The sequence below is a fragment of the Cupressus sempervirens genome, chromosome 11 (assembly GCF_028749045.1).
Source record: "Cupressus sempervirens isolate cs-2001-9-10 chromosome 11, ASM2874904v1, whole genome shotgun sequence".
In the NCBI taxonomy this organism is placed as follows: Eukaryota; Viridiplantae; Streptophyta; class Pinopsida; order Cupressales; family Cupressaceae; genus Cupressus; species Cupressus sempervirens.
In genome coordinates, this window is record NC_143128.1 from 403,845,363 (window position 1) to 403,868,030 (window position 22,668).

The 22,668-nt window shown below is 36.3% G+C and overlaps 1 protein-coding gene across 2 annotated transcripts in view; it reads left to right on the top strand.

Moving 5' to 3' along the window:
- The window catches only part of CSP41A (chloroplast stem-loop binding protein of 41 kDa), a 92,134-nt gene that overhangs the window by 24,181 nt on the left and 45,285 nt on the right, over positions 1-22,668 (top strand). The window lies entirely within an intron of this gene.

Below are 22,668 nucleotides of genomic sequence, written 5' to 3' on the forward strand. Positions count from 1 at the left end.
AATCACTTTAATATGATATACTGATACTTCATTCAAACATGTCATGAAATGCATTTTGCATTATGTGGATGACATTGTTTCTCTACTTATGCTGAATTTTTAATGTTGGAAAGATATTTCTGGCAGGGTGTATTTTTTGAAAGTGTGGATCTTACATGCAATAGCATGTTAATGACAAGTATCCTTCGTAAATAATTCGAAGAAATATCATATGCACTACAGAAATGAATTTTAAAATAAAAAATATCAAGATTACTGTAATAACCCTTGTCCCGGTTGTAACTAAACGAATTAATTTTGCCAACGTCCACTTCCTTACCCAATCAGAAGGTTGTCATTTTAACAAACATTTGGCAAGCAACGCTAGCTATCACAGTATATAATGCTAAAGACTTGAGCACACTAATAAGGAATGTAACCAACTGCTCACCAAATCAGATCTTTATGTGTTTGCATGAATGAATTGTTATACATTTTGACTAAATCTCTGAATTCATTTATTGCCTATCCAGACTGTAATATAAATGAAATTTATTTGAATACTGCTGATATTTCAGAATCAATCAATCGTGGACCAGTATCCACAATGCATTTATATGATGTTTATTTGCAAATAGAAAATTGCATTGAATAAAACTGGAACCTGTTAATGTGAATTTTCTTGACTGGAATTCCCAAATGTGAGCAACCCTCAGAATTTCCAATCACTTTCCTTGCACATTAGACGCATGGCATGATATGTAGTTTGCAAGCTGCTTCTGGAAATTGATGCAGGGTGTACAATGAGTGACTGTGATCCAGAATGCAGCCTTCCCGTATCAGTTCGCGGGTAGGAAAGAACAAGCCGCAGGTTAATATAAATCACGCGGCTTGTTCTGGAAATATTTCTGGCCCCTGCAATAGCTTATTACTAGCCCTATGTGTCACATAGATGCCAGAGAATGCAAGCCGTGTCTGGTATTTGCCGAATTGCTGCCAGGTCAGGTAACGGCAGTCACAAATGCTTCAATTTGTCCCCTCTAATCAAACACAGGTAACAATTCTAACCCCAAATAATTCCCTCTGCCTCAGTCGATAATTCTCAGCAAACTCACTGCTTAGACACAAAGATACAGTAGGAATGATGCTCGATTTCCAGACTCCCATTACCAAAATCTTTAGCAACACTTTGCTTCTCAGCTACAGGAAATACGGTTCGAGAAGCCAGCATGAAAATCTCAAAATTCGCAAGAAACTAATTTCCACCATACTACAGCAATAGAGAAAAACCTCAGATCAAACCCTTATACCTCAGCAAGGGATTTGAAAATCAGAACCTCTGAAAAGCCACAAAGGCAACAAAAGCAATTCAAGCGTGCTTTTTCCAATGAAATGAGCTCATATTTATAATCAAAAGTTTCCTAAAGGAACTCGTCTTTAGAAACTGTGAAAGTTTCCCAAATGAACTCAGCTTATGAACTTTCCAAAACAACTCTTTCAATCATTATCTCTTAGTATCATTATTATAATAATAATAAAATTTAATTATAACAATGCAATTTTAATAATTAATTGATAAATCGAGCTCATGCAATCAATGACCATATCCACTTTAGGTGACAACCAATTGCTAGAGCCACCCACTGCACTACTAAAAATGACAATTGGGAAAAATAGACTTACTAAAATTAGTAAGTCCAAAATTGGGACCCCCAAATCACCCTGTTAGCTCACAAAGGTTTCTATGATGAGCTAACTCTATCAACTAGACATACTCGCCAAAAATGAGGACATTACAATTGTCCCTCCTTGAGATTGCTTGCCCTCAAGTAATCCAACATCACACTAAAACCTCCACTTCGATCCCATAAGAAACAAGTGATATCCCTGTCATCACTGACCGAACTGCATGCCAGTACCATCATCAGAACCAATAACATGACTTGCAGCATAACATCGAACACCTGCGCCGATGATGTAAAAGTAAGAACATCATCAGTAAATAAATCCATAAGAGATCTTAGCACACTCTCCTTCATTGTATCCACCCAATCATCCTGTAGACAATCTAGCTTAAGCATAGACCAACTTTGCCCCAGATGCAAATCTTGGACATGTGAGTCAAATACCAAACTATAAACACTCATTACAGTAAAATCTCTATAATGAGTATGATCATCTTTATCGTCATCCTCATACTGCTGTCCCGACTCCTTAATCACATCAGTGTAGGCCCACATGCCATGGTTCGTTGCCCTCATTGGCCTCAATGTGCAAGTATGACCTTTAGAGAAAGACCCCTTGCACCAATAGTAGAGCTGTCGCCTCCTCAAATCTGCTCTAGAAGTATCATTAGATCTCCCCACTAACTTGCCTTTGTCCTCAACAACTGGTGGGGACTACACATCATCGAGGGGAGGAACAAAAGATTTCCAAGGAACCTTGCTTCGAGAAGATGACTCCAAGTCCTGTGCCTTTCTCATCGCTACCTGTAAAGAAGATGGGTCCAATGATATCACCCATCCACGAAGTCGCACAATCAATCCTAACATAAATAACATCACTCGTCTGGGCTCCAAAATATCATTAATCATGATTGAAAGCCTCTAGAAGTCACTGATGTAACTCTCTAATCCACCGGATTGCTTCAGCTGAGCCAACTCGTGTAAGTATACTTATGGATCCTTCCTATCAAATCTCTCAATTAGGCGATCCACAAACTCCTGATAGGAAGTAATGCATAGTTACACCGCCTTGGGAGACGGGGGGACAAATTTTTGAGATGGGGGGATAGAGGGGTCTTGATTGGGGATGGTGGGGAGACGGTGGTGGGGGATGGGGAGAGGGGGGCTGGTGGGGGGAGCAGGGGTGTATATACTATACATATGGTACTTAAAATGCTAGTTATGAAAAGATGTACTACAATTATACAATATAAGATACAAAGATGTAAAAAACTTAAACATTGAACATTGCATTGAATTTTTCAACTAGAACATTATGATTCATGATCAAATGACAAACAAACTATGAACATTAATTATTGAACATCAACAAATAATAAATGTTAGTCTGTATATCAGTCTTTAGACCAATAGTATGAGTATCTAGATTCTACTATCTAATAGTAATCAATGATCATATGAGTCATGACATAAAGATGATTACAATAAGTATCATGTGCCATGAATCATGATATCAAAATAAGTATATAATGCAAACAAAAACTACAAGTCTCCAAGAGTCCAAATCAAAATGCCAAATCAATGATCAATGATCATCCCTTGGAGGTTGGAAGTTGAAACTCATCGCCACTGGAACTATTAGTCTCTTGAAGATCAAGAGCCGAAAAGGGAACAACAATTAGCCGTGTGACTAGATCTAAAGCATCCTCCTCCTCATCAATCTGCGATGGCTCCTCAAACTCTACATCCTATTGTGATGCTGGGCTCTCCTTGTATACACTTGTCTTGTGGTCATCGATATGCAACACACTGTGTACAACCACTAGCTTCTCTGCTCTCTGAGAGGTAAGTCTATTCCTCTTAAGAGAGTGGATGAAGCTATATGTAGACCAATTCCTCTCAAAAGTTGAGGAACTAGAAACCTGAGATGAAAAATAATCGGCCAATGTGAGACTCGGGAATTAGAAGTTGAACAATGAAAAGTTAAAAGTTGAGGAACTAAGTACCTGGGATAGCAAACAAATAGCTAGTGTGGTGGTTGTAGATTTTGCTCCATTAGCTGACCACCACAAAATGGGATCCTCTTGTGCCATAGTCTTGATATTCGTTTTTGCCGCTTGGTTCACTCAGTCCACTCGATGCGAACCTTAGCTGTTGTCTCAAGGCCATACATCCTAACTATGCACTTGAAGAACTCTTCCTTCACTTGAAAAAATAAAAAAAGTACAAATTATTAGCAAATAGAAAAATTAAGATGCTAATAATGTAAATGACTTTAATTTATAAAATGATAAGAATCTAAGTCTTAAGAAAAAGTCTTAAAGTGTTATATAATATAGATCACCTCATCATCGTGAAGTGGTGTAACTCTTCTAGGCCTAGTCATGTACCACCTCGGATTCAATGCATATGCAGCCATGTGTAAGGATGTGTTAAGTTTGTCCCATCTACACTGAATAATAAGCTGAATGTGATCATTATAGAAGGCTAATGTGGGGTCCTCTCGCATAACTGCCCTCATCTGCCCAAGCATAGAACCAATGCACTTGTACACCTCTCTAAGTGTGGGCGCATCCCCATCTCCATACTTGATCACCTAGAAGATTGGCCTAATAATAGAGACAATGTATTTTGCATCGCTCCAAAATAAATCACTCTTAACTATATCCTTCACCCTCATCCCCTGCTTTGATGGGGAACCATTCCACCTATTCCATTCATTCGTCATAACCATTAGTTGCAGTGGCTCTTGCAACTCAAACATTCTCTCCAAGAGAATGAAATAGGATGCATATCGTGTCTCGACTGGCTTCAGGAACTCCTTCCTGGCAAAGCTCCTAAATAGTGGGTGGTTGCAGATATACATCTGCACATCTCGACCATCACTCACCACTCCCTTTATCTAGCTAATCTTCCCCATGTCCTTTAGAGCATTGTTCATAGCATGTACACAACGAGTCTACCAAAAATGCTGATATGTGGCTTTAATAAGCCTCCTTGTAGCTTTGCACACATGAGTTGCATCTATCACTACTTGGACCACATTTTGTGGCCCAATCTCCTCAATGGCTTCCCGAAGAATCTGAAATTGAAAATTAGCATCTTTTCAATGCCTTGAACAATCAACCGCCCTAAGAAGGAATGGGCCCTCTATACACGTGACTATGACATTGATGAGTGGACAGCGTATAATGCCCGTCCACCCATCCATGATAATGTTGCACCCCGATTCCTCCCACACAACCCTCACGGTCTCCATGGACTCACTAATCTTGGCATGCTCATCATCCAAGATTTTAGTTCTCAATTTGTGCTCACCTGGTGGCACATATGATGGTAACCCCACCTTCACTACATTGTGAAATGCCTCCTTAAAATAAGGAGACCGAGCAATATGAAGTGGAATTCCATTGGCAAATAACATTCTCCCAATGCATGCATCTAACTTTGCTCTCGTCTGGGCTGCAAACAATTTTCCTATAGGGTTGTTGTCACTAGACTGTGCCCTGCATTTCCCCTTGCTTGTCTAGGCTGCTGCTACACCTATAGAGCTATAAGTAGAGGAAGGTGTGGAGGCTGCCCCTAGCAATGTAGTAGATGAATCTCTATGCTGTGGTCTAGAAGAAGACATGCGTCGGTGTTGTTGCCCCTGTATTTGTTGCTCATACACCTGCTGTATAGTCTGAATTTGCTGCCTACCAGCCAAGGTAGTGGGCACTGGAAGACCCAAGTCCTCTGGGACTCCCCAAAGCTTGTTGAATTCAATTCTAAACTTCAAGTTTTTGGATTCAGTCAAAAACTTAGATGGTAAGACACCTTTACCTGTCCAAAAGAGGAACTGTGCATTCACTCTAGTGATGCTACCATACCATACATCACCACAAATATTGCATCTCCACTTTCTTGTGCCACTCTTTCATGATCCGCATGTTATTCTAGTGACAAATTGTTTTAAAAGAGATTTTGGATCAAACTTACCCCTAGCCCACTCTGCCAAAGATGGTGAGGGGCAATCAATAGATGGAGTATCAGGTAGTATAAAATTAGTACCCATGGAAGTGGAACTAGTTTGGGCCCCTTGCTGATTTGGCCCAGCCCCAATGTCACTCTCATGCTCACCCTTCTCAATGGTCTCATTATCATCCTCAATCCCAACCTCAGGCTCAGGTTCATATTCTGATTCACTGCCACTATCTGAATGAAATTCCATCTCATCATCACTATGAGTATCAATATGGGAGCTCATTTTGACACTGCATTTCTCAAAATGAAATTTTCTTTTAATAAAGTTAGCAATTTGAATTTACAAACTTTCAGCCTATGCCCTTCTTTAAATTTTCTAAAATTTAAAACTAAATAACAAGAATTTGCAAAATGAAACATCAAGAATCTTAATCTATTATTTAATGTTTATAAATGATTCAATGAATGAATGATAATCATAACTATAAAAAAATGAAACAACACACATTTATAACTAAAAACATTGAGCAATAATTTATAAACATGCATTTGAAAATCAGAAAAACAAGTTAAAAACCCTACCTTTTGCTTGAAAAACTCTTTCAATAAGATGGTAAACCCTCCTCCTCTTCTTCTTCTCCTAGGCTCTTTTTTTTTTCACTTGCAAACACTTTCTTCACTCTTGCACAAACCCTTATCTCAGCTCTTCACTCTTCTTCTCCTTGCTGTTGCAAATAATGAGAAATGCAAATGTTAATAAAAATGAAAAACAAAAGGCTTTTGAACAAAGGAGGAAGGAAACTTTATAACATTATAAAAATGCCTTAAACTTTTTAAATTTTAATGTGCCTCTTTTGCTTGCCGTGGGAGACGTCTCGGAGTCCCCCCGCAATAAAGGAGACTCCTTTGTGTCCCTTTGCACCCACACTCAGAGAAGTCTTGCCATTTCCAACGACGGTGTCGCTCTAAGTGGCGCCACCGGAAACGCCGAGATGCCGTCCCTCGTCCTCGGTGTCTCCGTCTCCGAGACGACCCACTTTTAGGGGGGGATGTGTCCCCATGTTAGATTGAAGTAATGTGATCATGCCACAAGGAAATTAACCCATGGTACCACCAGTCATGGGAGACTTCATCCAAATGTAGCACTCCAAATTTGATAGCGTCCACCTATGACATAAGACGCAGAGCAAAATAAGTGTCGAGCTTATGAATCCAAGCTCGAGTTGTAACTCTTGCAACCATCAAAGTGCTCCACCGTCATCTTACTAGCAACTTGCTGTAACTCTGTCTGTCGAGGCCTTTGTCTCTCAGGTGTCGACGTTGCCTTGTAATGCTTCCGTATTTGAGTCGGAAACCTATCAAAATTTAGATGCTATTTAATCACCCTGGATAAAGCATCTCATTCTGCAAAGTGCGCCACCACGTCATCAACAAAAGGAGCGGCCTCAGACTCAACACTGATCGCATCCACCTTGGGTCTCAGGAACGTGGGCCTTTGTAGCCTACCATGCCAATATGTATCTCATCTAAGTCAGCTAACCCGCTACGATCCTCAACTCGGACCCGATTTGCATCTCTGTACCTATCACCATCTTGCACTCCATCCTCAACTCGAGATCTATGAGAACCAACCAAAACATCTCTAGCTCTTTCCCTACTCTGTCTCGAGGAAGTGCTATCTGCTGCGGAGTGTTAGATAGTTGCTGTAGAACACCTGTCATTTGTTGTTGTCTGGCCACCAGTTTCTTGAATGTCTGCATAGCCTCTTTGTCAATCTCTACATCGACATCTCTAACTCCTGAGTAGCTTGAACCACCTGGACTACAAATAGAACCAAACTACCTTCCCTAGGTGGAGTGGTACGACCTCTACGGGTATAGTGCATACCCAACACAAATCTCCTATCATCAACCATGATACTAAATAGTAGATAATAAATGAAATATTGACTACAATGGTAACCAAGCACTGGCCACTATCAACTGATCAAATAATTCTTAGCTAAATTCATGCAGGTTGGCAGGAAACCGCTGTGATACCAACATCCACTTCCTCACCCAATCACAAGATTGTCGTTTTAACAAACATTTAACAAGCAATGCTAGCTATCACAGTATATAATGCTAAAGACTTGAGCACACTAATACGAAATGCAACCAACTGCTCACCAAATCAGATCTTTATGTGTTTGCATGAATGAATTGTTATACATTTCGACTAAATCTCTGAAATCATTTGTTGCCTATCCATACTGTAATGTAGATGAAATTTATTTGCATACTGATATTTCAGAATCAATTAATCATGGACCAATATCCACAATGCATTTATATGATGTCTATTTGCAAATGCAAAATTGCATTAAATAAAACTAGAACTTGTTAATGTGAATTTTCTTGACTGAAATTCCCAAATGTGAGCAACCCTTAGAATTTTCAATCACATTCCTTGCACATTAGATGCATGGCATGATATGTAGTTTGCAAGTCGCATCTGGAAATTGACACTGCGTATACAATGAGTGACTGTGATCAAGAATGCAACCTTTTAGTTTGAGTTCATGGGTAGGAAATAATGAGCCATAGGTTAATGTAAGTCATGTGGCCTGTTCTAGAAATATTTTTGGCCCCTGCAATAGCTTATCACCAGCCCTATGTGCTATGTAGATGCTAGAGGATGCAAGTTGTGTCTGGTATTTGCTGAATCACTGCCAGATCAGGTAACGACAGTCACAAATACTTTGATTTGTCCCCTCTAATCAAACGTATTTCTAACCCCAAATAATTCCCTCTTGTGTCAGTCGATAATTCTCAACAAACGCACTCCTTAGACACAAAAATATACAATAGAAATGATGCTCGATTTCTAGACTCCCAATACCAAATTCTTTAGCAAAACTTTGCTTCTAAGCTACATGAAATACAATTCAAGAAGCCACCATGAAAATTTCAGAATTCACAAGAAACTAATCTCCACTTTACTACAACAATGGAGAAAAACCTCAGATCAAACCTTTATACCCCAACAAGGGATTTGAAAATTAAAACCTCAAAAAAGTCACACTGGCAACGAAAGAAAATAAATATTCAAGCGTGCTTTTTCCAATGAAATGAGCTTATATTAATAATCAAAAGTTTCCCAAAGGTAACAACCAAGTGCTAAAGCCACCCATAAAAATGACAACTGGCAAAAATAGACTTACTAAAATTAGTAAGTCTACAATTGGGACCCCAAATCACCTTTTCAGCTCACGAGGGTCGCTATGATGAGCTAACTCTATCAACTATACAAACTCGCCAAAAATGGGAACATTACAGTTCTCCCTCCTCGAGATTGCTTGCCCTCAAGCAATCCAACATCACACTAAAACCTCCATTAGGATCCCATAAGAAGGAAGTGATATCCCTCTCTTCATTGAACCAACTGCATGCCAGTACCATCATCAGAACCAATAACATGACCTATAACATAACATTGAAGACTTGTGATGATGATGTAAAAGTCAAAACATCACTAGCAGATAAATGCATAGGAGATTTTAGCACACCCTCCTTCATTGTATCCACCCAATCATCCCGTAGACAATCCAGTTTAAGCATAGACCAACTCTACACCCAATGCAAATCCTAAACATGTGAGTCAAATACCAAACTATAAATTCTCATCACAGTAAAAACTCTATAATGAGTATGATCATCTCTATTGTCATCTTCATACTACTGTACTGACTCCTCAATCACATCAATGTATACCCAGATGCCATGGTTTGTTGCCCCCTTTGGCCTCAATGCACAAGTATGACCTTTAAAGAAAGACCCCTTGCACCAATAACAAAGTTGTTGCCTCCTCAAACTCTATATAGTTATCATCAGATATCCCCACTAACTTGCCCTTAACCTCAACAATTGGTGGAGACTCCACATCATCTTGCGGAGGAACATAAGATTTTGAAGGAAGCTTGCTTCGAGAAGATGACTCCAAGTCCTATGCCTTTCTCATCGCTACGTGTAAAGAAGATGGATCCATGACTTCACCCATGGATGGAGTGGCTCAGTCAATCCTTCTATAAATAGCATCACTCATCTAGGCTCCAAAATATCATAAACCATGACTGAAAGCCTCTGGAACTCACTGATGTAACTCTCTTATACACCAGACTGCTTCAGCTGAGCCAACTCATGAAAGTACGCCTCCGGATCCTTCCTATCAAATCTCTCAGTGGATAGACAAATTTCTGATAGGAATTAATTTGATCATGCTGCAAGGAAACTAACCCATGGTACCACCAGTCATGGTCAACTCCATCCAAATGTAGCACTTTGAATCTGATAGCATCCACCTCTAACATAGGATGGAAAGCCAAATATGTGTTAGTTTATGGATCAAAACTTGAGGTGTGACTCTTATGCTACCATCAAAGTGCTCCAACGTCATCTTATTGGCAACTTGTTGTAACTTTGTCTGTCGAGACCTCTATCTCTTAGATGCTAGCATCACCCTGGAATGCTCCTGCTTTTGAGTCAAGAACCTATCAAAATTCAGATGCTCTTTAAGTACTTGGGGTAAAGCATCCCACTCTGCAAAGTGTGTCACTACGTCATCAACAAAAGGAGTGGCCTCAGACTCAACATTGACTGCATCCACCTCGGGTCTCAAGATTCTTGGGCCTTTGTGGCCTATCATGAGTGCCAATATGTATGTCAGCTTTGTCAGCTTATTTGCCATGATACTCAACTCAACCACGATCTGCATCTCTGTACCTATCACCATCTCGAGTTCCATCCTCAACTCAAGATCTATGAGAACCAACATAAACATCTCAATCTCTTTCCCTACTCCATTCTCGAGGAAGTGCTATCTGCTGCGGTGTTAGACAACCGCTGTAGAACAACTGTCACCTACTGTTCTCTGACTGCCAGGTTCCTGAATGCCTGCATAACCTCTTTGTCAATCTCTAACTCCTGAACCTCCTGAACCACCCGGACTACCAATAGAACCTAACTATATCTCAGGTTTACCTTCCCTAGGTGGAGTGGTCGTACCTCTACGGGTATAGTGCATACCCGACATAAATCTCCAATCATCAGCCATGATACTGAATAGTAGATAATAAATCAAATATTGACTACAATGCTAATCAGGCACTGACCACTATCAATTGATTAAATAATTCTGAGCCCAATTCATGCAGGCTTGTAGGAAACCGCTCTGATACCACTGTAATAACCGTTGTCCCTGTTGTAACTAAACAAATTAATTTTGCCAACATCCACTTCCTCACCCAATCAGAAGATTGTCATTTTAACAAACACTTGCCAAGCAACACTAGCTATCACACAATATAATGCCAAAGATTTGAGCACACTAATAAGGAATGCAACCAACTGCTCACCAAATCAGATCTTTATGTGTTTGCATGAATAAATCGTTATACATTTCGACTAAATTTCTGAATTCATTTATTGCCCATCCAGACTGTAATATAAATGAAATTTATTTGCACACTGATATTTTAGAATCAATCAATCATGGACCAGTATCCACAATGTATTTATATGATGTTTATTTGCAAATGGAAAATTGCATTAAATAAAATTGGAACTTGTTAATGTAAATTTTCCTGACTGATATTCCCAAACGTGAGCAACCCTCAGAATTTCCAATCACATTTGTTGGACATTAGACGCATGGCATGATATGTAGTTTGCAAGCCACCTTTGGAAATTGACACAGGGTATACAATGAGTGACACTGATCAAGAATGCAGCTATCCAGTATGAGTTCGTGGGTAGGGAAGAACAAGTCGCAGGTCAATGTAACTCACGCAGTCTGTTCTAGAAATATTTTTGGCCCCTGCAATAGCTTATCACCAGCCCTAATGCCAGAGGATGCAAGCTGCATCTGGTATCAGCTGAATCGCTGCCAGATCAGGTAACAATAGTCACATTTGCTTCAATTTGCCCCCTGTAATCAAATGCAGGTAACAATTCTAACCCCAAATAATTCTCTCTTGCCTCAGTTGATAATTCTCAGCAAACTCACACCTTAGACATAGAAAGATACATTAGGAATGATGCTCGCTTTCCAGGCTCCCAATACCAAATTCTTTAGCAACATTGCTTCTCAGCTACAGGAAATACAGTTCGAGAAGCCACCATGAAAATCTCAGAATTCACAAGAAACTAATCTCCACTGTACTACAACAATGGAGAAAAACCTCAGATCAAACCCTTATACCTCAGCAAGGGATTTGAAAATCAGAACCTCAGAAAAGCCACAAAGGCAACTAAAGCAGATAAATTTTCAAGCATTCTTTTTCTAATGAAATGAGCTCATATTTATAATCCAAAGTTCCCCAAAGGAACTCGTCTTTAGAAACTATGAAAGTTTCCCAAATAAACTCAGCTCAGGAACTTTCCAAAACACCTCTTTTTAATCATTATCTCTTTTTAGGATGATTGTTAAAATTTATCAGACTTACTGAGTTACATATTCTGAATCTTTGATCTTTGTGAATGTTAAGGAAGATATCTATCTGTTAGTAAATATTTGATTGAATGAGAAAAGTATGCACTGATAATACATAGGGATCAATATATATCTATATGTAGTTTGATATCACAGATAACTGCTATCAATCTGAAGTGAAAATAATTGTACAAGGACAATGGTTGATTGAGTACTGCTAACAGTCTTGAAGACTGAATGCTTTTAAGTGTTCATTGATGTATTAAGCAGAGTTCATTGGCAAATAAATAGGTGACTGGGGAGCCATGTCCTTGATGAGGAGTGACTCCACATGGAGTCACGTCCCATTGGGTACATGGCTCCTGGTGAAGTTATAACCAAATACTTACCTAATATTAACGTCGACTAAACACTATGCAAGCATTCGGTCAAAGCTTAATTCAATCCGCCCTTCTAATTATTACTTCATTAATATTTCTCTCTCTCACACACACATGAATTGTATTTAATATTTGATACAATAATAACAAATATGATATATTGAAATATATTACATAAATATGTATTTATATTTTCAATGATATTTTTATCTTGATTGAACTAACACATTAACACTCCCTCTTAGTTTAGAATTTAAACACATGTAAATATAACACCATTGCTAATATTTAGACATAACACATTAAGGAAATCTTTGATTGGAATACTTCCACGATATGATATCATATGGGTATTGGTCTATTAGAATATAAACACATGACATTTGCCAGATAGTATTATGATATCATATTAGGTAACATGAGTATTAGCCTAACAGAACATCAATCAAATGATATCCACTGAGTACTTTGAGTAATGGCCTATCAGATTATCAACTAAATGATATTCACCAAGTATTCAATGTGGTAATGGCCTATTAGAATATCAAAGTAAGATTTTCACCAAATACCTATCATATATCTATACAAACAACTTATAGACAATCAATTTAATGACATCTAACACTTAATTGACTTACAAGATAAAGCCTTTCATAATCTATTTCAACATTTACATAAAATGTATATTGTGATTTAAGTTATTGTAAGATTGTCACCTTCCAATAACTTCTGCAAATACAAGTGATAATCATTTGGAAGTTGTCACTTCCTCATGATGTACACAGGGGACATGCTCATACACGCATAACATCAAAAGTTCACATGAAGTCACTACGATTACTGTCATAGACTCATATGGTGTTGTCATGACATCCACCATGAAACATATTGGAGAATATGGTTTTCACCTGAAACTTATCTCTCATAGACAAGAATGTAATAAAAAGGATTGCATTTCGAAATTCTTCTTCACAAAGAAACATTAACCTTTTGACCTCCTTGTCAAGATTACTAATAAAGTGTCAAAACTCCCTCTGAATTTGATATCAACTTTTTTGACCTCTTCGTACAAGGTTCTCTACGATTAAGTGTCAGACTCCTTCTGAATCTGTTATCATCTTTCTGGCTTCTTCATCCACGGTTTCCTTTAATGAAATGTCAAACTCTCTCTTGTTATAGAAGGATATTCATAATCCCAATCTTGCATTAATAGCCTCACTTTATCTAGCATAATCAACATATGACTAATGAATTCTAGATTTAAAACCACTTTGGAGTCACTGTCATAAGATTGAGTCCTCAAGTTTTTCCCTTATGGGGAAGAACCCATTGAGTGGATCTTCATTATGATGTGGCTCTTTCTGACATAGATATCGATCTTCTTACCTCGTTGTCCAAGATTCCTATACTGATGAGACTCCAACTAGCACTATTCTTTATAGTAGGAACCTTCTGGCATGCATTAAGGTTTTACACAATGCTTAGCCCCAATTGTTCAAGTCTTATATAAATCAGATTGAACAATCTATTTTATATATAGACAACCTTCTTATTTATCCTCTTGCACTGCAGTTTGAACCCACACTTCAATTCACAACTGATATAAAATGCCGATAAAACATGCCATAGTGAAGATAATCTATCCTTGGCTTGCTCCCTCATGTAGATGCAAGCACCAGGCAGTGCTTAACCAAGTCTTCAACTTCAACCTGAGAATGCCCCTGTGATCTATATCTGAATTCTGTAATATTTAACTAAATTCTTCAAAATTTATTACCATCTTTATCATGTTTTTTGTCAAAAAGTCTACATTCAATCACTAAATGTTGGTCTTTAATGAAATCTCCAATCTGCACTTAGCTGTAGAAATCTTTGCTGTTAAGAAGAAATTAATTTAATTTGCTTCTGCAGCACATATACAGCTCAAATTCCAATTTAAGAAACAAGATCAAATCATAGTAGAGTAATTAGTCAGGAAGACTTTCATGTCTACGATCAGTACAAAGGCATTGAACAAAGACTGGTCCTCTCTTCCAGTCTTAATGCTAGAAAACATAACACCTGAAGAAGTGTTTACAAGAACTAAACTTGACTTCAGTCATCTTAGAATCTTTGGTTGCCCTGTTTATATTCACATACCTACAAAAAAAAGAACTAAGTTAGAACCATCTAGGAAGAAAGGGATATTTGTTGGGTATAGTGAAAACTCAAAAGGGTATAGAGTTTATGTACTTGGACAAAGATTAGTTGAAGTAAGCAGAGATGTCATATTTGAGGAAAATACTACATTAAAACTATCAACAAATACAGAAGATGAGCCCTTTACAAACTTAGATGAAAATGTCATGCCCAAAATTTTAGGGCCTAAAACACAACCACAAATTTTTTTTTTTTGAATGACAATCTTAAGGAGTCACAAATTGACACATGCATCTTGCAACTAGGTTGTCGAATAGTTAGGTAAACATGATGCATCTACTCAGGATATTCAAGTAACAGTTATGCTAGTTAAAATATGCCATGCATTGATTCCTACCATTTTCACTTTTAGAAGAGGATCTTTGAAATTGATGATTTAGTATACTATAATACACTTAAAAAGTATCATGTTGCATCAATGATTCCCATTGGGTCTTAGATTCGTGTTAGATCTTTTGTACATAGTTTCACAATTGAATTGTATTAAGGAGGGCATAGTTAAATAAGTTCATATTTGTGCTTGGGAACAAACACCACATAATAAAGTTTTAATTATACTATATTCATAACATTCAATGTTCAATTTAGGTTATGATATAAGCTACCCTAGCTACGAGGTGCTTAGATGAGAAACTTATACAGAGTTGTATCTTTTCTTGTTTTATATGTTGTATTTATACTCAATTAATGTCCTATCTATATCATTATTTAAAAGTAACATATAGTGTGTTCACAAGATCTGTGGAGTTACATGAAACATTGTGATTGATTATCAGGCCTATAATTTTAGATGACCTGTATCATATCATTTAATTCCAACACTAATGGCGATTAAATATGATATATCAAAAAAAATTTCCCTATCCTTGATGAATCCACAGAGGAATTAGTTCTATATTTGATAATCAAATAGATATTCTTTTTATTTAAAAAAAAATCATAACAAAATGTCAATGCATTTGACATACGAAACATATTACCAAAAATTATAGGGAAAAACAATTTGTATCAAAAAATATGATTTAAAAATAATTATATGGGATTAATAAACCAATAAATTCATTGTTAATACCAACTTTTCCTATATGTTCTAACTCTAACATTCTTACCCATACAACAAGACGCCTAACTAGCTCTTTAAGCACTTAAATCTTAAGACCATAAACCATACTATTATTTGGTCTAATGAAGGTATATATATTTATATACTTTTATTTAAATTTTAATTTCTCTAGAACCTTATTTTTTTAATTATCTACTATATAACATAATAGGATTATTTCCAATACGAAAATAAATTTAATAAGTTCATATATTAACTAAGGTTCAAGATCAACTTAACTACTACCTACACCTTCCCCATTAATCAATCATTACACTCTACTAATTTGATTTTAGTTTTAACTTACCATTTTAATTTTAACTACAAATTTAATTACAATGTTTAATTATTACTTTTTAATAACTTTAACTACCATTCTAACCATATGATGAATCACCTAAAGTATTCTTTTCCTACAACCTACTTCCTACATACATCCCCTTCACATTACCCATAGTGATTACCACTACTGACAGTTTATTACTATATTTATTTAAAAGCATTACTACTTTACCCCACACCATTAATAAAGATATTAATCTGACCCAAAATACCACTACCTATTTAATAACTAATATTCCCTACTTAACACATGATTTTATAATGATTTAGTTCACAATCTTACTAGACACCTATACATTTATGCTAACCTACAATCTTACACTTCATCCCAACATTATTAATTATTGTTTACATCTCTGCACCCTTCCAAGTGAATTCCATGGTCTTGGGGTCATGTGCCCCCCCTTTCTAATCCCTCCAAAAGGATTAGGCAATGATTTTATTGCCTCCCCCCTAAAACACCTAAATGCAAGATTTGGTCAACATAGATCCCAAGGTAACTTCATAAACTTGACATGATCATTTCTTAACATCAATCTATTCCTCCCACTTCTTCAAATGCCTAACTTCTCTTCCCTATCCTATACCCTTCCTAACATACTATACCCTTCCCAAGGCGCTCTCATTCCCAAGTGGGGCGCATAGAAAAAAAAGGGTCCCATCATTGGTCATGGGAAAAGCACCCCCCAAGTGCCAATGTTCAAAGGGAGATGTGTAATGCCCAAGGGAAGAGATGTCCGATGTATGTCAGAACATGGGACAGCCTCCCGCACGGTCACATGTGCCAAAAAGGAGACTTCAAGGGAAAGGCGCTATGTGGAGGCCATTTGTCCCATCAACAACTTCGAATTGCATGTCTTTTTCACCTTTTTGTGGGGTAGGCGCCCAAGTCCCTTTTCTTTTATTAGTGTCTTTCTTTTTTGGTTTTTATTTATTTATCTTGTTTAATACTATATTATGGTTATATGCATCCTCCCTAAGGGCCCGTTTGTTTGTCGGCATAGGAATAGAAAATTAGAATAGGAATGGAAATGTGGAATGAGAATGGAAAAGAGCATTCCCATTCTTGTTTGGTTTGCCTGGTATTTGATTGGAATATGTTACTCCCTTGTTTAGTTGTACAAAATTGGAATTGGAATATAGTTAAGTTTATATTTTAATATATATTATTTATTTTAATATAGTATTATATTGGGTTAATTATTTCAATTTATTATAAAGAAAATAATATATTTATTTCATTCTATTTGAAATTAATTTATGTCAACATTTTTTAATGAATAGATATAAACATAAAAATATTATACACTAATATAATTGTGAAATTCGTAAAATTTGCTCATCTTGATCCGAATTTGATGAATTGAGTTGTATGTCAATTTGATTTTTAAATTCATTTAATATATTTTATTTGTTTCACTATATTATTATATTTGGTTAATTATTTCAATTTATTGTAAAGAAAATAATTTTTTTTCATTCTATTTGAAATTAATTTATGTCAACATTTTTTAATGAATAGATACAAACATAAAAATATTATACACAATAATATAATTGTGAAGTTAGTTAAATTTGCTCATCTTGATCCGAATTTGATGAATTGAGTTGTACGTCAATTTGATTTCTAAATTCATTTAATATATTTTATTTGTTTCACTATATTATTATATTTGATTAATTATTTCAATTTATTGTAAAGAAAATAAATTTTTTCATTCTATATTATTAAATGAAATTAACAAGAAATTAATTTATTTCAACATTTTTTAAATGAATAGATATAAACATAAAAATGTTATACACAATAATATACATTTGAAATTACTAAAATTTGCTCATCGTTTAATACAAAATCATATAAAAGGTTTAGTCTCCATGATTCTTTACAACAAAATGGTCATTCCATTACTAAAATTAGAATCACCATCACCAATAGTGTGTTTATAAAAAATAGAATAGAATTAAGTCTACGTTAAAACGCAATTTCGGCTTTCGCCATAGAACCAATCTCCTTAGCAGTTGTCTCCCGCACAATGCACAACTTGCTACCCTTCCTATCTTCTTTTATAGATTTTGATGTGCTTGATGTAGATGAGCCATCTTTGACCCACTCAAAGAAATTGTAGCCATTGTGCCCTTGCATTCCAAAAGTACATTAGGGCTTGCCACAATAATAAAATAAAAGCAAAAATAAAAAAATTAGTAACAACCTTTCTTTTATTTGGACAACACAAAAACCTACGCCCAAGATTATCCTCTGTACGTGACGTCTTCATTATTATAGGTCTAGCACCACATCGACACATCAGAAAAGTTGTCAAATCCATCGACCCTATATAAATAATGAACAAATATAATGAGAAATTACTACAAAAGTGTAAAATATATTCTGATATCTATATTCAATGGACTATGTTGTTGCTCCTCAGTCCAATCCTGCTAGTGATGCAAATACCTCGTCTTAAAAATTTTGACACGACATGTGACTTTCAATTGTATATTGTCACAAATGCTTGAACACACTATAATATATATATATATATATATATATATATATATATATATATATATATATATATATATATATATATATATATATATATATATAGCATACCAATGCATGCATTTTATATATCATAAAGCAAAGATAGGATGTGGAGAGATTGAGAAGCACAATTTACTGGGATGGTGTTTTTGCAGCAGGGGTGTTGATATCACTGACTTATTTCCAACTGTATCAGTTATACAGCTGTTATTGACGACTATTGTAGTGTGACCAAATTGCCAAAGGCATTGAGATTGTTGGAGAAAAGGATAGCATTCAGCACTAACAATGATGAAAGGTCAAAAGGTATGACACTTAAAACACCAACCTAGGCTGGAAGCACTGCCTTTGAACATGGAGCAGCCATCAGGCATATTATAATCTGCAAATCATTACAACATACGGCTGAAGATATAAACCAGACTCCATTTTTGTTGTCAAATGGCTCTTGCATAGCAATTGAGTTAGCCAACTTTCACACAAATATATTTCTCTCAAGAGACTGTTATCATACCTATTTGCAAATCATCTTAAAACCAGGAGAGGGGATAGAAAGAAGTCTCTTGTATTTGAAATAACAATAACAGTGCCCTGCTAAGACATTTATCCTAAATATTATATGTTTATCGGGCTAAGAACTGAAGATTCAAGGAATACACCTACTACAACCATTACTGCCATGATTAAGCTGCTACTACTGTTATAGAGGTGTGAATTAACAGGAAATAGAGAAAAGAGAAACGTTTGGATTTCTCAGTGTTTCTTGGGTCCATGGTTGCAGAATCGAGCTATGCTCTATTGTGTCGTTTCAAACAAGGCATTATATTGTTGCGCGGTCTCTTAATTTGTCTCTCCATACATTTGTGAAATTGTTGAGGGAGGTGGAATTCATTGTTTCAAGGTTTAGCGTTACTTTGTGGAACAACGCTTCATCTCTCCCAGCTGTCATGCTAAGAATGGACTAATGAATTGCAAATGAATCACCGTGATTTAGTTACATGGTCAACTGTTAGTGATAAAACTAATATAGTTTGAACCATAGATGTTAACATTCATATTAGCAGCGAATGAGAGTGTCATCTGAAGTACTAGAGATGCTATGCTGTCATAAGATGATAAGGGGGGCTTTCTGCACCAATGGACTTGGATGAGAGTGCCATTTGAAGTTACAGATGGGAATTACATCTCTATATATTATTGGTGTGAACCTCAACTCAGAAATCTATGAGATCTATCCTCAAGATTTTGAATCAAGGCAATAAATTCAACAAAGGGCAGTAATACCAGGAGGTACTTCAAACAAGAAGTACTTGGATCACTTGGGAAAAAAAAGCTTGAGGTTTCTAGGAATGCATCTTGGATCTTTATCCGCTCCTATGGTATCAGATAAGTAAGATATCCTGTATAAAATAATTAATATTGCCAGAATTAGACAAATGCAGATTTCTATCCATGGCCATGGAATTTGATTAACTGTGTGCACTTGGCTTTACCATTTGATACCAAGATCTCTGTTTCAAATGCATTTTCCTTTCTAATAAAATCATGAAATTCTAAACAAGCATATAAATACTGCACCTTAAAAATATTATTACAATTTCAATCATAGAAATAATAATCTCCAAAACAATCCCAATGATACCCCATTTTTCATGAATTTGTCCCATGAATTATCCCCCCAAAAATTTATAGCCTAACACAATTGAATTTTTTTTTTTTGGATTTAAATCGCATTCGAAACCTTAATCAATCTCCCACTAACTTGTGAAACCCTTGAAAACTACGAAATATTTTATGAGTGGCACAGTTGTGCAATATTTTTAGGGCACAACTGTCAACTACAAATGGAAGCTTTTGGTTGGGACATGCATACAGGGTACAAATAATAGCAGCATATGAAAACCTGATCATGCAAACAAGTTATAATTTCGAAAAATCTGATCATGCAAAAGTGTGATAAAGTCAAAATGGAAACACAAACTAAACATGGAATGTCATGTTGGAAAATCATTACAATCCTCCAAATTTATATTAGACATACTTTTCTTTTTCCTCTGGACTCATCTCTAAGAATCCCCAAGCTTTTGTAGGTTCTGAAGTAAAAGTGTCATAAGCCGCAATCATAGTTTGTCGACTAAGTCCAGGTATAGCCTTGAGGGCTGCAAATGCGGCTGATACATCTTGCTTCGTTTCTCCTTTATCAACTTTTACTATTTAAGACTCCCTCATGCCTTCTTGTATATCTTGTATGCTTTCACATATCACATCTAAAGAAGAAGCCATGCTTGCCTTCCTCTTCTTGGTCCTCCTCGATGATGATGGTGTGGAAGCATTTTGTCTAACAAATGTACTAGAATCATTCGTCCCAACAAACCCTTCCTCAAATTCGGGAGTGCCATCCATAGATGTAGTGAAGCCCCTATCATTGTCAAGATCAGCGGCCTCATCAAAGAGGTGCCCATCTTCATTCTCTTGGGCTGTCGCAGCTATACTTCCATCCGCAATGTCATTCCCAACAATGATTGCTAAGTCATTGTAATAGAGGAATTGTTGCCTCTTGTACACCCTAGCATTCTTGAAGTCCTTTCGCTACATGAAGGCAAATAAGGTATTAGATATTTATCATTCATTAGTATTCATTAAGAGATATTTAACGTAACTTATAAACATTGTGTAGAGTACATTACCTTTAACAACTCTTCCCATACAACATCATCAGCGTCCACACACTGAGTAGTTTCATTCCATGTGAAGCCACTCATATTTCTCAAGTCTTTCATCATTCGATAAGCTTGCTTCCATGTTTTCAGTTTATTCTTGAAGTTGTCTCTTACAAGATTAATCTTCATATCCAAATTGAACCTCCTTTCAATGCCGCTCCAAGCTTCTTTCCGAAAACCCCCCTTCTCCTTTTCTTCCTAATGTGACTTGCTCAAGGAGTATATCGAGCAATTTTCGTTTCATATCTCGAGTCCAAACAACTTTCACATTTCTAGGTGTGGAAGCAACAGCAGTGACACGAAGCCCCTCATCAATGCTCGTCAGGAGATTGGTGAATGACATTTTCAGCAATTATCAGCTGGAAAACAATATTTTAGATGCACAAAACAAGATGAAACTTTATGACAGGATATTGGAGTATTAGACTGTAAATTATTGCTCAAATAAATCCAGTAAATTATCATATTAAACATTATTGCTCACACATTATCCCTGGTAAAAAGGACAGAAATTTTAATATAATACATATATGAAAACGGGGCAGAACAATGAAAGACAAAGGATTATATTCAGATTGACTATATATATGTTATAAGAATGTGATTAAGTATAGACATGATGAATAATCTTGATCTAGCAAACTGAGTATAAGGAATAACTTCACTTGAAAGGCAATGGACCTAAGCAGACACATGGATTTTTGAAGCTAAAGTAAGCCAACTTGGTGGCTGAATCGATTGTAAATGCAGTTCTAAATTGAACATACCATCTTCACAATATTTTTACCCAAGGTTTTGTTTAATGCAATAGCATCCTTGAGATTTGCACAATCTTTATCATGCAAAAACATTTTCCTTTGTTGTGGTAGCTTTCCTCATGCAAACCTAGCTTGTGCATGAAAGTCCCACACATAAAACAACAACTAAATATAATTACCACAATACATTGAGCTCGGGAGCTTACCAAGGACACACTGGGCATTTGCAGGATTGGGATTAAAATAATGAAAGCTTCTACGTGCTAAATCAGGTGTCTGTTGGCCTTCTTTGTTTGAATTCGAAGTGTTGATGGACATCTGAATGAATTGACAGGAATTTGAGAAAATTGAAGCTTCTTGTTCTTGTTCCGATGTATTACAAAGGGTGATAATTATACAAAACTGCTAAATTGAAAGATTAGAAAGGGAGAATACTAATCATCAACAAAGGAACATCATTGAATTACCATGCATAGACCCTGTGGTTTTGGCATGTATCATTTAAAAAAATATATTGACTTCTG